Genomic DNA, 16,761 nt, shown 5'->3' with positions numbered 1-16,761 from the left:
CCATCCATTTTCTGTACCGCTTTATCCCCAAGGGGGTCGCGGGCCTACTGGAGCCTATCCCAGCAGTCATCGGGCATTAGGCGGGGGATACCCTGAACCGGTTGCCAGCCAATCGCAGGGCACACAGACGAACAACCATTCGCACTCGCACTCACACCTAGGGCAATTTGGAGAGCTCAATCGGCCTATCAAGCATGGTTTTGGAATGTGGGAGGAAACAGGAGTGCCCGGAGAAAACCCACGCGGGCACGGGGAGAACATGCAAACTCCACACGTGGGCACGGGGAGAACATGCAAACTCCACACAGGGAGGGTCGGAGGTGGAATCGAACCGGCATCCTCCTTACTGTAAGGCGGTCGTGGTAACCAGTGCACCACCGGGGAATCCCATGTACACAAACACATAACAATAATTGTGTTTATTTGTACAGAAAAATAGCCACCACAATAACTAATTTCATAGGAAATTGGATCACCATTGTAATATCATAATTAACTGTGGAAAGCTTAAAATAGCATCATACATCTCCTTTAGTTCATACATGTATGTATGTATGTATGTATGTACGTACATGTATGTATGTGTGCATATATATATCTATATATATCTATATATATATATCTATATACAAAACATAAAAATCTATTTTTTTTAAATATCTAAATGAATATTTATCTCTCTATATATATACATATATATATATATGTATATATATAGAGAGAGAGTGCCGCCCTAGTGACTGAAAGAAAAAAAAAACAGAGCTACATATGATGGAACACAACATGCTTTCACAGCCACCACTGTATGCCCCAAAAATATCTAACCAGTCATTCATTGTTCCGTTTAGCTTGCTTTCATTGGTCGTTTGGCTAGTAATTAGTATTTGTGTTAGAAAATTAATATCATAATGTGTAGAAGGTGAATTTTTATCAGGATTGACAAAGGACATGATATGAATTTGCAACCCAGATTATCCTCATACTCCCTGTTTGTTGTTTTAGACCGGATGTTTTTTCGAACAAAGAATTGGTTCAGGTAGTCAGACACAGCACCAGTGTTATCTGCTTGAATTGCAAAGAAAGAATTTAAGACAAAGTGATACTGAGTTAACTGACTGGACCATTTACATTAAGAACCCTATTTTTGTAGATGGGCAGACATGTGCTCATCATATAAATTGGTGCATTTTTATTTTTAACTACTGTTGAGATGGTGCCATAATACCTCATGATATATGTACAGAACAATGCAATATAATACATCATTATTTCTGTTGCACTTTCACAACAGCTTTTGCCATAATGAAGCGCTTTACAAAAATATGTAACAACAATACTGTCATGCCTCCAATCCTTCTGCACCCTGGTCAGTTCTTTTCCATGAAGCCACTTCGCTCACAGCCACGCCTCCATTGACGCACTTCATTCACAGCCACGCCCATCCTAATCAATGCTCATTACCTGCCACCTGTCACATATATCACATAAACATTGTTATTATTACAAACATAACACCTATCCCTTTATATGCCTTGTTGTTTGAAATTACTTGAAATAAGTCTCATATTTGCTTCAAGTTATATTTTTCTACTCTTCTAGATGGCTATGTTCAATACCGGGCTGAAATGAAACCACAATGATGTTCTTAAACCCCTTTGTTCAAACCCAGTGCCATCTAGATGAGTTAACAACAACAACTGGGTCATGAACTGCGTCGAATTTGAAACTTAATTTGAAATGTTTATACTGTGTACTTGCATCATAATCACATTTTTCTATTGGTTCCAAATCAGTGTTCGTATTGCTGGCTAAACTGTGACATTTGCTTATCTGTCTGTGGGTTTTGTAATATTATGTTTGTAATGTCATTGTTGTGTCTTCATTACCGTATTTTTCGGACTATAAATCGCGTTTTTTTTCATAGTTTGGGTGGGGGGGCGACTTATAATGAGGAGCGACTTATAAGGTAATTTTTTCACAAATTTTCAAGATAAAAAAAGTGAAACCGCGATAAACGAACCGCGATGTAGCAAGGGATTACTGTAATTTGAATTTCAAGTGACGTCAGCGGTGCGGCGCGGCATGGCGGTTGTTTACGTAAAGGACAAAGATCCGAAAAGTTACTTAAACAAATATAATGTTACTTTAATTTTTTTTTAATACTTCATTTGTACATCCTTTGTTTCCTACCTCAGTCTGGCACCTACAGCAGATGGTTCATTAAAGAAAAGACAGTAGAAGCAATTGTCTCTTGTATTTGAGATTGTAGGGTGATAGTAGCACCTGGATACTAGTGTGAATGGAATGGGTGGAAACAATGAAAAAATGCCAATATGCCAGAGGGTAACATCTTGCAGCGACCTGTCTTTTTGATTGGGGGGGGGAACTATGAACTTTTCATTTTTGGAACGATGAACTTCAATTACAAACTGAAGAAGTTCATTTTAAAATTTGTGAACTTAACTTTGAACTACTAGTTTGTGTAGAAAATGAACTTTGCCAACACTGCCAATTCCAAACCAGTGGAGGACACTAACAAACGGACAGACTGACAAAGTTGACAAAAGACTGTGTGCATTTGGTTTATTACCGTATTGGCCCGAATATAAGACGACCTCTTCTTTTCAAGACCCAAGTTTGAAATAAGACTTTTTGAACACCAAATTAAAGTTTTATACAAAAAATGATTACATCTGAAACAAATGATTATATCAATATATTCAAGAGAAAAAGCTTGTTATTTTGGCCTTTTCAAATCATGCAAAAACTGTCTATCACATCTTAATATCTTAATATCATTTAAATATGTAAACTAAAGTGTAATCACATTTGTAAATGAATGGCTTCTGGTTTTTGAAATATAAATAAAATACCGTAATTTTTGGACTATAAGTCGCGTTTTTTTTTCATAGTTTGGGTGGGGGGGCGACTTATACTGAGGAGCGACTTATATGTGAATTTTTTCAACAATTTAAAAAAAAAAAGTGAAACCACGATAGACGAACCACGAAGTAGCAAGGGATTACTGTAATTTGAATTTCAAGTGACGTCAGCAGCGCGGCGCAGCATGGCGGTTGTTTACGTAAAGGACAAAGATCCGATCACGGGATGACGAAGATGACGAAGGGCCCCAAGTACTACCGGCATAATTTGTTTGTAAATGACACGGAGGATGAAGAGTTTGAAGGCTTTAATGATTTGGAGTGACACAGAAGGTTTGAAAAACTATTATGACAACTCTATGGAGCTCTCTTTCACCTCCGTGGATGGAAGTCTGGGGCCGGCGCTCGGCCGGGTGGATGGGGCTCGGACATGGCTTTTACGCACGTCCGGTCCTACTCTACGGAGCTCTCTTTCACCTTCGTGGATGGAAGTCGGGGGCCGGCACTCGGCGCTCGGCCGGGTGGCTGTCCGGGGACGGTGGATGGGGCTCAGACATGGCTTTTACGCACGCCCGGTCCTATTCTATGGAGCTCTTTTCCACCTCCGTGGCTGGAAGTGCCACGGCTGGGGATGGAAGTCCACGCCGCCACACGCCTGGAAGTTGACGTCGGTGCTTGGGGCCGTGTGGCGGTGAACTATTTATATTATAGTTATTTGATATATTTTATTTCGTGTAGCAACTTGTACATGTTTTTATCGTTACAGTTCAGTAGTTGTTGGCTCGTTGAACTCGTTTTGTTAAATAAAGAGCCATTTACCAAATTCACGTTTTTCCTGATATTTTGTCAACGCTACACTATAGTTATATACTAGATCTGTGGAATAACGACGAGGCTGACGTCAGGGTGCACGCGCGGCGTTGTTGACAAAGGACGAGGAATTTGATCGATGGATTTAATGATTTGGAGTGACACAGATGGTTTGATAATAGTATTGCTTATATAACAGTTATTTGATATATAATTTATATATCGTTATATGGGCCTGTGGAATATTTAGAAGTGCAAGCGCCGTCAGCAGCGCGCACCCGGCCGGCATTGTTTACATAAAGGAAGATCGATGGATTTAATGATTTGGAGTGACACAGATGGTTTGATAATATTATTGCTTGTATAATAGTTATTTGATATATAATTTATATATCGTTATATGGGCCTGTGGATTATTTTGAAGTGCAACCGCCGTCACCGGCGTGCACCCAGCCGGCATTGTTAACATAAAGGACGATCGATGGATTTAATTAATTGGAGTGACACAGATGGTTTTATAAACGTGTTATTTATGTAATAGTTATTTGAATAACTCTGAATGTTACATCACGGACGTTCTCAGCTCTTTGTTTGTGTTTATGTCACGTTAGCAATCATATCGTTTAGCCTGTTGTTGCTCGTTCATGTCCGTTCTTGGTGTTGGATTTTGTCTAATACATTTCCCCCAAAATGCGACTTATACTCCGGAGCGACTTAAATATGTTATTTTTCACGTTATTGTGCATTTTATGGCTAATGCGACCTATATTCCGGAGCGACTTTTAGTCCGAAAAATACGGTACATAAGGTGCAAACCTTGCTTTTTGCCATGCTATTTTTGCCAATGTCATTATTAAGGCAATCTATTATTTCAAATTAATGATCCCTGAGTTGTTCCCATTGCTGTTGGTGGTAATGGCAAAATGACACCACTTCACACCAACCATCGACGTTGATCGGGTTGCCAGGTTGGCGTAATGAAACAAACACAAATACCTTGTTTAGTTGCTTTCTAAATAGGCAAACCGTGTTGAAATACAGATTTCAAGCAATAAGTAAGATGACAATTTAAGTCATGTAGTTCAAATCTAACTCAAGTCAAAGTCCCATGTCAAGTCGTCTTTAAGTTTTTGGCAAACAAATGTCCTAAAAATGGCACCTTGAGTCTGACTAGAGTGAGATACTGGGCAAGAGCGTGAGAAAAACACAAGCGAGCGATAGACCGAGCGATAGACCGAGCACTAGCGAGTGAAAGACCAAGCACGAGCGAGATTTCTGGCCTCGCGGTGGGAGGCAAGTAGTGGTCGCGAGCAATCATCTCCTGGCCCAGTGGTGGAATGCAAGTGTCGGTCGACGCGTCGAGTCCAGCATAAGCCACTAGCACACGCACGAGCGAATGTCTCCCAGTCCAGCTGGAAGGCAAGTGGCAGTCAACCCATCGGGCCTGGCACAACCACCAACAACTAACAACATAAGTAGCTACCATCAGCAGCTACCATCAGCAGCGGTTACTACCAACACTAGCAGCTGTCACCTCCACCACCAGCTGAGAACACTATCACCACCGTTTACTGTCACTGTTCCGTCCGGCGAGTACCTTGAGGCCCCAGCAAGAGGCTAGCACTGAGCGGCGAGGAGTTCGTGGTGTGCGGCCCAGCGAGACCCTAATGGTTAACCGCGAGGACTTACATAGTTGTAACTGGTATGGTGTGGGCTCAATGGGAAGCGGGCAGTGAGCTGCAAGGAGCTAGTGCTGGGGACGGTAACCACCGTCACCAGCGACCACAGGCCTCCACCCCAAACACTGCACAGCCCAGTAAGAATCAAACCAGCTGCAGTCCATCGAAATCATACCAGACAAACAAGTATTCATGCTCACAATCACACCTACGGGCAATTTGGAGTGGTCAATCGGCCTATTATGCATAGTCATCAATCAAAGTTAATGTCATATGAATAAAGTCCCTCATCTCTGCTATGAAGCTGTCTCTCTCATCTGTTGTCATTCATACAACAAAATAAAATGTGGCTTTCTGTGAGTATATCAGCTTGTGTTCAATTACACAGGCCAAGATTTTGAAGTAAGAACCGTAAGTAAATTAAATTGACACGATCATGATCATTTAAGTTGTCATACTTTTTGTGTTATTTTGGTTTAGTGTTGGGCTGTGAGATGTTTCAAATGTAAATTGGTTGCCTTAGCTCAGTAAAGGTTATGACACGCTGCTGTAGCCTGCTTAATGTCCTCCAACCACTGCAATGTGTCTATTTGACTTATTAAGACTAAAGAACAGTTCTGAAAATAAAACAAAATAAAATTCATGTAAATACACAAACTGATGTGATTTTGAGTATTCGTGACATAACATCCAATCATTCATTCTCCACATGTGAATGTGGAATGTGAGCATACACAGCTGTTTTGTAGCACTTCATGCAGTTTGACAAAAAATAAAAAACACTGTAGTTTTCTTGGTATGCAGCCTGCCTAAGTGGTTGGTGCTCTCAGCTGTCCCCTTTTTGAAATTCAAAAACAAAAACAAAACGACAGTCGGGGTTTCACAATGTTATTTCCCCTAATCCCCCCCCCCCCCCCCCCTACCACCAGCATAAAAAATGAGGGACAAAAAACATTTAAGCAGGAATTTGTACAAAGGTTTGTACAAAGTATTGTCTTCAGATCTCATCGAACAGGTACCAACACACGCACACACGCACCCACACAAGGGCGCCCATACATGCACACGCGCACACACAAGCACCATACAGACACGCAGTGGGCGTGTCTTCCCTCCAGTATGAGTAAATAGAAGCGCGCCTCTGTGCTTCCCAGTCAAGAAATGACAGTGTCTGTTCGGTCGGCTACCGGCACCCGCTGTTGCACATCTGCTCCATCACCGCAGGCTTTCGAACTCTTAAATTTCAGAGACACAGATTATTTACAACATTGCGGTAAGAATTTACCCTTCCTTAACACTGTTGTTGTGATTGTTTCTATGAATATAACGGGATAATGACAGAGAGGGTCAGTTGTGATTTATCCGCTTGGAGCCACAGGTGTGCATCTTTTTCTGTGTGTTTTGCGCTCTTCGGTTCTAAAGACGAAGGTCTCCCCGATTGCGGTCTCAAAGTAGCTTCAGTGTCATTAAGTAGTAAATTGTTAGACTGTATTGGACTGTTGACAAAGGTAGATTTTGATGGAGCCCACTCACCGTGCCTGCACGTCCAAGCGTGACTATATTAGCAAGTGAAGTGCACAGAACGTTTGGCTGTGCTCGCTTTTGGTTACCTTTCACGTTGGCGTTTTCTTAAAAAAACTAAGCCATTAGAAACAAAAAATAAAAATGCTAGCTCAGTGGTCTAACTCGTGTGTGCAAAGCCTACTCGCTCTCTGACTCCAGCGGTAACAAGTGCATTCTCCTGTGCACCCCGCAAGTATAACGTAATGTAAGTGAGCATTTCTTCTCTTGGCAAGTAAAAATGCTCCTGTCTTATCGTTTTCGGGAATTGATGCCATTATCCTACCATTCTTACCGTTTGAAGAAGATAAGCAAGAACAAAAAAGGTATGCAAAAAAGCAAGATCAAGAAATAAAATTACCAAAAGACACACCCATTGGATTAAAGCAAACAAACAAGCCAGTATACAAGAGTCTACAAATACAAAACATATCTACGATGTGTACTGTAATATTGCCACAAGAAAAAACATGACAAACCTCCCTCACACAAGAAAAAAAATTAACATACAGAATAAATAATGCTGAAATCTAAAATGACATTTTGAGCCAAGACCTGAGAGTTAACAGTACAAGGGGTAAAAATGTGAATGACAGGGTAGCCAATTCCCAATTGTCATTCTGTGACAGTACTATACTGTTCACCTCCGACTTTGAGATGAGACATCGGATTGGATAGGAGCAAAAATATCCCCTCAACAACAGAGCCAAATAAGTGTACAGTACAGTGTCTTGCATGAATGAAATGTCACTGTGGTTGTTTATGTTTCTGATGTCCAAACTTGCACAGGGTTGCTGATTTTGTTTGTTGTATTTAAAATGTGATGTTCTTTTAGCTAACACAAATATCGATGTAATGTGTGTTTACGATGATCTTGCCATGAAATTATCTTACTTTTTCACCTAGATCCAAGCATCAATCTGATACTACTCTAGTGACAAAAAACGCAGCTGTATATTCTTTGGTAGGGCAGATTCATCATTAACACAGTGAGAAATGACAAAATTGAGTACCCAAGCGAATATTAGTGACCCAGTTGTGTTCCTTTGCACAACATGTTCACCTACTATGTTATTACACACACTCCATTCTACAGCAGCAACATATTGTTAATTTCCTATGGAATAAAATGTGTTCTTACTGTAACCAACAGCCACATGTTGGGAAATGAGACACCATTGCTCTTCTTTGTTTTTGTTTGTTAGCATGTGGCGCTCCAACTGATGATTTCAATCTGGAAGTCTTTTCCTACTGTTTTCAAATGGAAAACGTAACTAGAGCGGCGTCACACAGTGGAAAGGCACCATATGACAAGTGACTAGGATAGCCCTAAAATGAGGTTACCAACCTTCTTGAAGTTGAGAGCTACTTCTTGGATACTGATTAATGCAAATGACTACTAATTTGATTCACACTTATGAAATAACTAATAGAGGATAATTTAATATATATACTATATGTATGTATATGTATATATTATATATACATAATATATATAATTAATTATATAATATATATACATAATATATATTTAATATTATATATACTCATAATTAAGACATACAAATCATTGCTAATGCTCACTTTTTAAATGATCGTGTTTACATTATTGCGAGGATATCTTAATGTCCCATCACTGTTGTGCGATTTCCAAAACAGGCCAACGGGCTACTCATGTGGTCCTTGGGAGCTACCTGTTGGTGATGCCTGCACTTAAACCTTCAATAATATATACGATCTTGATGATGTTGGACATACAGAGTTGAATGATCATTTACACTGGCAGAACTAGAAGGGGGGCTGCGTGGGCACTGCCCCCCCCCCGCTTAATTATGCTTGGATCTCAGCTGCCAGGCTAGCTAATTAATTTTTCTGTATTTTTCTTTTTTTTTTTTCCTGAGAATTGTTTTCCACATTTCCCCTTCGTCCCACATAGGGATTGTATAGTCAATGTTTATCTGTGTTTTCTGAAGAATTTTGTGGAAAGGTTTGCTTTGTTTTGCAGATCCTCTGAAATATCATTGGCTCCCTAACCCTTAGATCAGGGGTGTCCAAACTTTTTGCAAGGAGGGCCCGATTTGATAAAGGTTTTTCGGACATTTTTAACTACAAAAATTTCATGCAAATACACACAGTTATAAAAAAAATTTCATTGTCCCACTTGTCTTTATTTTTTAAATGACAAATAACCAAATATAACCCACTCAGGCATATGTGAACAACTCTAAAAACACAAATTCTGCCTTTCATTCATATTTGAAGAGTCCGATAACATTGAACAAACTGTATGAAATACCTTACATTTACATGAGTTTAAAATTATTTTTCCCTCGTGAACATTTTAAACAGGAGTTATAAGTAATGCAAAGTTGTCTGTTATTATTAAAACATAAAACAAGTGAATTTTGCTCTTGTCATTTACAATATCTTTCAGAAAGTAATAGTTTGTGTCACGTCTACAGGTTCATAACATCAACAGTATTAACATGGCCACTTCGTAATATTTAATATTAAGTAATATCTACTTTTGATTTACTTTTGACTCACAGCCCCGCGTGAAGAATCACTGTTGTGATGCCAGTTCAGCTTGGAGCTGCTTCACTTTATCAGCGCGGCCACTCCCTGTTAGCTTGTCGTATGTGTTAGCATGTTGAGTCTGCTAGTGTCTCTTTAGGTTGAAATCCTTAAACAAGGCAACCGTCTCTTTAGAAATTAGACAAACACAATTGCCTTGATTAATTCCCATTTCTCTTGAAAGCGACGGCCCTCAATGTCAAATTTCCTCGTTTTCTTTGCAGTCGTCATGGCAGAAATGAGCAGAGAGGGGTGGCGCTGCCACCTTTTGGTATTAGGACGAATTACAGTTTAAAGTTTCATGATTTTTTTTTTATTCAGTTTGACAGTGCAGGAGGGCCATAAATAATACATTATAAGACTGAAGCTGCGGGCCATATGAAATCTGACCGGGGGCCGAATTTGGCCCACTGGCCGGACTTTGGACAGCTTCATAATAAAAAAAATGTTACCTTTTCATATTCCAGGTATTCCTCAAAAAACATGTTTCTGACGTAATGGCATTTACATTTTTAACTTACCGTATTTTCCGGACTATAAGTCACATTTTTTTCATAGTTGGGCCGGGGGTGTGACTTGTACTCTGAAGCGACTTATGTGTGTAATTATTGTATCATTTGACATGTTATTTTCACACTAAACCGCAAGAGGGCACTCTAGGCCTGTGTTGATAATTTGACGATGAGTCTGACGTAAGCGACGCAGAAGAAGCGCCTCATCTTCTACATTCGGAGTTAGCAGAGTGACACTTTTAGTTTAATTGGATTTAGTGATTTGGAGTGACACGGATGGTTTGGTAAACTTGTCAGCATGTTATTTATGCCATGCTTATCTGAATAACTCTTAATATGTTACGTCAGGCATGTTTTCAGTTACGTCAAGGCATGTTTTCAGTTACGTCAGGCATGTTTTCAGTTCGTTGTTTATGTGTCAAGTAACGTTGGCATACGGTATAATAATTCAGTCTGTTGTTGTCTCTATTCTATTTTTATTGTAAATTTCCTTTAAAGATGATATGTCTGTTCTCGGTGTTTGATTTTATCAAATAAATTTCCTTCAAAAATGCGACTTACTTACTTTACACCAGTGCGACATATTTATGTAATTTCCTTCTTTATTATGCATTTTATGGCTGGTGCGACTTGTACTCCGGAGCGATTTATAATCTAGAAAATAAGGTATCTTTTATTATGTATTTTAAGAAATTGTAGTTTTTGTATTACTACCCCAAACTTCCATAAGTGTATGTTCTATGGAATCCAATGGAAATGTTTGATTAATATCAACCGTAATTGTTAGGAATAAATAAACTAGACAACTCAGATCAGAAGTGTCACCCTTCAAGACGATTATTTTAGACAGCAAGATCTGGTACGTGTAAGTATAATCTTCATAATAATATGATATGAATAATGATAATAATATTGTGTGTGTGTCTTTCATGACTGTTATTTATCTACAAATTATTCTACTATATAACTAGCTAACACTAGCTAGCTACCTAAGATATAGCTAACATTACTATACGTGTGTATGTATGTGTGATTGTATTTATTTATATAGCTACATATTGTTTTATTTCAATAGTTGAAAACATTACTCGTGTTGTTTCCAAGGTGTCATATCTGCTAGATATACTGTACATGCTGATGGATGATGGCGAGGCAGTGACAGGGTTGGACTCAGAGTCTGACATTTCTGATGATAAGAACCCAAAGGTGGTAGTTGCAGTTGTCCACCCGGAAATCCAACTGAACAGGATCAGTCTGACTCAGAAGATTCCTCTTCTCTATCCTCTGAAGAAGAAAGGGTCCAAATCATGTCCAGCAGAATGAATCGGAAGGGCTCTTATTGGAGTGAGTTACCTTCCACCCAGGGCAGAGCACAGAGCCTTAATATCTTCAGAAATCGATCAAGGCCTGCACAAGCACGACTGTCTCACCAAAAGATGCATCAGAGCTCTTTATCACTGATAATATACCGTATTGGCCCGAATACGAGACGACCCTGATTATAAGACGACTCCCTCTTTTTCAAGACTGAAGTTTGAAAAAAAGACTTTTTGAACACTAAATTAAATTTTTATACAGAAAATGATTACATCTGAAACAAAATATTATAACAATATATTCGAGAGAAAAAGCATGTTATTTTGCCTCATTCAAATCATGCAAAAACTGACTATTACATCTTAATATCCGAACATTTAAACATGTAAACTAAAGTGCAATCACATTTGTAAATGAATGGCTTCTGTTTTTTGAAATGTAAATAAACCAATCTACTGTGATAAAACAACAAAACAACCAGCTCAGTGGCCTAGTAGTAGAGTGTCCGCCCTGAGTCTGGGAGGTTGTGGGTTCAAAACCTCATACCAAAGACTAAAAATGGGACCAATTGCCTCCCTGCTTGGCACTCAGCATTAAGGGTTGGAATTTGGGGGGTTAGATCACCAAATGATTCCCGAGCGCGGCACCGCTGCTGCTCACTGCTCCCCTCTCCCCCAGGGGATGGATCAAAATCACATGGGGATGGGTTAAATGCAGAGGACAAATTTCACCACACCCAGATGTGTTTGTGACGATGATCATTGGGACTTTAAAATTGCACTACAGTCAAACCTCGGTTTTCGAACGTCGAACAAATCGGAATTTGAACGAAAAATAAGAGATTTTTTTGCTTCGGTTTTCGAACAAAATTCTGAGGTCGAATCTCACGAGATGAGCCGAAAGGACGTGAAAAAACCCGACCGCGCGGCCTGGATGCCGACTGACTCTGTTCGTTATTGGATTTTCGTCACTTTGAGGATTGTATTAACCCCTAATCATGCCTCCAAAGAAAGCAAGTTGGAGCAGTAAAGCCATCCTAAAACACAAAGATGCTCTTAAAGCAATGCGACAGTGAGCGCCCAGCGCGCTGCGGTTGCGCGATCGGCCCAAATTAAGCTCCCTGCGCACTGAGGTCCACTTAAAATTTGGAAAGTACATCAGGACTTTAAAAATATTTTCTAAATTTCAGTGACAGCTCTGTCATAATAATGCGACCAGCGCGGTGCAGTTGCGCGGTTGCTGGCGTGCTACGGTTGCACGTTCGGCGATGCGCTGCAGTTGCGCGATCGGACAAAAATGCGCAAATGAAAATATGCTTAAAAAGGCGTTTCTTGTAGACTTGGAACGGATTAAAAATTTTTCCATTATTTGTAATGGGAAAAATAGATTCGGAATTCAACCGATTCACTTCTCGAACCGCCTTCTGGAACGGATTGTGGTCGAAAACCGAGGTTTGACTGTAACTGCATTAACCATCAAAGAGTAGTCTAACTGTAACTGTAGTCTTGAAACAAACAAACATTGCAATAAAATAATGCAACCTTCTACCGCTATTGTTGGGGAGCCTGAGGACTGTATAGGGGGTTGGCTCGGATGGTTATGCTCTTTTCGCCCCCGGATGTCGGTCAGAGCACAGGAGGGAAGATGTGGTTCAGTTTTATTGCTTTACTGAATTACTGGCAAAAAAGTAACAGGCACTGTGGCTCATAGTGGCATACAGGCAAACTGGCAAAAGGGTTTAGGCACAGTTTGGTCGTAAGGATGTGAGAGCAGGTGTGTGTAGTGTACATGGGTGAGTGTTTGGGTGTGTGAATGTGATTCTTGTGTGTGTGATTATTGTATGAAGCGTGTGAAGGGTGTGTGTGTGTGTGTTTCTGCAACAGACAGAATTACAGCACGTAAGTCGACGCTCAACTTCTGACGTCACACAACACTAGTAGACGGCACACATTACATAACTAACTGCGCGTAACGGTTCCGCTATACTAAATAACCATAAATGAAATATTCTCGGCAACACACCAAACATAAGTCATCGAGACAACAAAATACATTTGCTGCCGACCGTTAGTCGCCGTGCCGCTGCGTAACAGCTGTAGTCATGCGTGTACGCTGCTCGTACGATGCAAGGCAAACTTAAAGGAGCGCGCCGGAGCTGTCAATCAAACAGTGCGCACACGAAGCAAACCGCGATAGGACAAATGGCACAACAGTGGACAGTAGTAACAATGAAATGTATATACTCACTTTGTGTCAAAGATGCACACGATCACAGCAACATACTCAGTTGATACCCGCAACATTTAACTTACCGCGCAAGTGAATGGGTATAATGCCTAGACCCCGAATGTAAGACGACCCCCACTTTTTCAGTCTTATTTCAATGGAAAAAACATCGTCCTATATTCGGGCCAATACGGTAATTCAAGAGGTGATGAAGTGCACGAACATGAAAGGACGGAGAGAAAAGATAGAGAACTTAAAAATGTCACCAAAGAAGATTTGATCGCCTTCATTGGATTGATCCTGCTTGCCAGAAGTGAGAAGAACTGAGATGTATTAGTCTATGCGCTGTTTGGTAGTTCCCTACATAATCCCATGTACAAGGGCACTATGGCTGTTGGAAGATTTGAAGACATTTGCCATAAATATCACTTCAATGAAGTTCAAAGAAGTTCAAAATAAAGATATTTCAAAGATGAAATCATTGTTTTGTGGTCCCAGGTAGAATATCCTAATATCATAGAAGTGAATTACTCTCTACCAAAATGAAAAAATGGCATAAAAACACAGTGATTCTAATATGGGTCATTTTTGACCCATTAATGGAACAATGTAGGGTCAATTTCCCAACCCTCATATGCAGCATTAGTAATTTCATTTTAAATGCCATGACAGGATTTTTTTTTTTTTTGCTAACACAAACATTGCCTTAACATTTGTGTTTGTTTTATGATGCAACTATATATTTTTTAACCAAATGGAAATGTGCAATTACATTGTAATTGCATACCTACCTAGGTGTACGGATTTTGTTCAACAAATTCACATTTTACTTTTTTGTGTTACAATTGGTATCTCAAGACTAGAGTTTGAGCCTTTCAATTGCATATATTCAGTACACAATTTTAAGTGGCAGCACAAAGGCAGACAAAACCAATATAATTCACTGAGAATGAACGGACATGATTGCGCTTTACAGTGTTTTTCCCCCTCGCACCCGATTATCAAGCTAGCTGGCGAGCTTAGACAATTGGACTGCATTGAAGTGTTGATACACACAGGCTATATAAGTAAACACAGATGTAGAGATGGAACATCTTAAAGAAATAATAATTCAGTTGAGTAAAATTCTCATCATCAGCAGAAAGTGTGCAAAACTAAGTCAGTATCAATGATACTGGTACAAATTGTCAAACTCATTTTTGTCACTGGCCTCTGCAATTACGGCTTACTTCAAAGTGATGGTGAAACCACAGTTTAATTGTATCATCATATTATTACTGTATTTTTCGGACTATAAGTCGCGTCTTTTCCCATAGTTTGGGTGGGGGGCCGACTTATACTCAGAAATTATTCACAGATTTTTACTTTATCATGAACACACTAGTTACTTACGAGTATAGTTGATCACTTCACATGTTATTTTCACTTCAAACCGCATGAAGGCGCACTATGGCTGTGGAATAATTGGAGCCTCACTGACAATGAGTTCCATTCATTGACTTCCAGAGTCAGGAGATTTAATGATTTGAAATGGTATCATCTGAAAACGGCCTTCAAAATAAAGCACCCTACCTCAAATCAAAGCACGGCTGAATAACATAAATAACATGGAGAATTCTTAACACATACTGTAAATATCTTTTTAGAACAGCTTTTATTATTATAACAATTTTAATAACGAGGTACAAGTGTACATACTGTAAATATGTTTTTAGAACTGTTTTATTATTATAATGATATTTCTTTAACAAGTTATAACACTCTTAAATGTGTTTTTAGAACTCTTATTAATATAACATTTTTTTCATAAAAAGGTACAAGTGTATGCCCTGCAATTGTGTGGGCACCCCCGCCTTCTGCTGACGAGTGGGCAACATTTGTGCCATAATTCCTCAATTTAAAAATTTTATTTTGCATCTTATTTTTTTTTTATTTGGAAAACAAATCGCAGTGTAGTGAAACCGTGATAAACATTCCGCGATGTAGCAAAGGATTACTGTAATTTGAACTGCAACTGACGACTAGTCCGACGTCAGCGACACGGCGCACACGCGGCGTTTACATAAAGGACGAAGGATTCAATCGATGGATTTAATGACGTGGAGTTACAGAGATCGTTTGATAAAATTGTTGTTTATAATTATATGGGCCTGTGGAATAATTTAAACTGCATTTGACGACGAGTCCGACGTCAGTGACGCGGCACACACGCAGCGTTGTTTACATGAAGGACGAGGAATTCGATTGATAGATTTAATGATTTGGAATGACACAGATGGTTTGATAATATTGTTGTTTATATGATAGTTATTTATCGTTATATGGGCCTGTGGAATATATTTTGAACTACAACTGACGACGAGTCCGACGTCAGCGGCGCGCTGCACACGTGGCGTTGTTTACAGAAAGGAGGACGAATTCGATCGATGGATTTAATGATTTGGAGTGAGACAGATGGTTTGATAAACGTGTTTAAGTTATAGTTATTTGAATAGTGTTCAATTGGCCTTCCATGCATGTCTTTGGAATGTAGGAGGAAACCGGAGTACCCAGAGGAATTCCACACAGGTTACGAGGAGAACATGCAAACTCCATATAGGAAGGCCGAAGCCGGAATCGAACCGTGCAACTCTGAACTGTGGGGCGGGCGTGCTAGCCAGTGTTCCATTTGTGCCGCTCGGATTACTAGTGCTGAAATTAGAAAATAAATAGTTTGTTCAATGATGAAGATATTGTAAAAATGGTAACAAATTCTTGCAAAATCTTGTTTTATTACAAATAACAATTCTAGCATGCGGCTCGGTGGTGCACTGGGTAGCACGTCCGCCTCACAGTTAGGAGGTTCGATTCCGGCCCTCCCTGTGTGGAGTTTGCATGTTCTCCCCGGGCCCGCGTGGGTTTCCTCCGGGCACTCCGGTTTCCTCTCACATCCCCAAAACATGCTTGGTAGGCCGATTGAGCCCTCCAAATTGTCCCTAGGTGTGAGTGCGAGTGCGGATGGTTGTTTGTCTCTGTGTGCCCTGCGATTAGCTGGCAACCGGTTCAGGGTGTCCCCCGCCTACTGCGCGTTGATGGCTGGGATAGGCTCCAGCACGCCCGCGACCCCCGTGGGGACTAAGCGGTTCAGAAAATGGATGGATGGATGGACAATTCTAGCTAAATCTGGCTGTCGGGCCTTGGTTTTGACACCTGTGCTCTAAA

The 16,761-nt window shown here is 40.0% G+C and overlaps 1 protein-coding gene and 1 pseudogene across 2 annotated transcripts in view; both read left to right on the top strand.

Annotated features, from left to right (window-relative positions):
* Nucleotides 1-16,761, top strand: part of cemip (cell migration inducing hyaluronidase 1) — a 197,236-nt gene that overhangs the window by 8,377 nt on the left and 172,098 nt on the right. The window contains exon 1 of one of the 2 annotated variants that reach the window (XM_088370827.1): nucleotides 6,535-6,644. The exons of the other annotated variant lie outside the window; for it this stretch is intronic. The gene's annotated coding sequence lies outside the window, so the exon portion shown is untranslated. Of the gene's footprint in view, nucleotides 1-6,534; nucleotides 6,645-16,761 lie in introns of those variants that run through there. 2 annotated transcript variants of the gene reach the window in all.
* LOC148400105 (uncharacterized) lies at nucleotides 5,089-14,099 on the top strand (annotated as a pseudogene).

Source organism: Syngnathus floridae, chromosome 3 (genome assembly GCF_059516105.1).
Source record: "Syngnathus floridae isolate MCC-2025c chromosome 3, RoL_Sflo_1.0, whole genome shotgun sequence".
Classification (NCBI taxonomy): Eukaryota; Metazoa; Chordata; class Actinopteri; order Syngnathiformes; family Syngnathidae; genus Syngnathus; species Syngnathus floridae.
The sequence above is the reverse complement of the archived record's forward strand: the minus strand, read 5'-3'. Positions and strand labels throughout refer to the sequence as shown.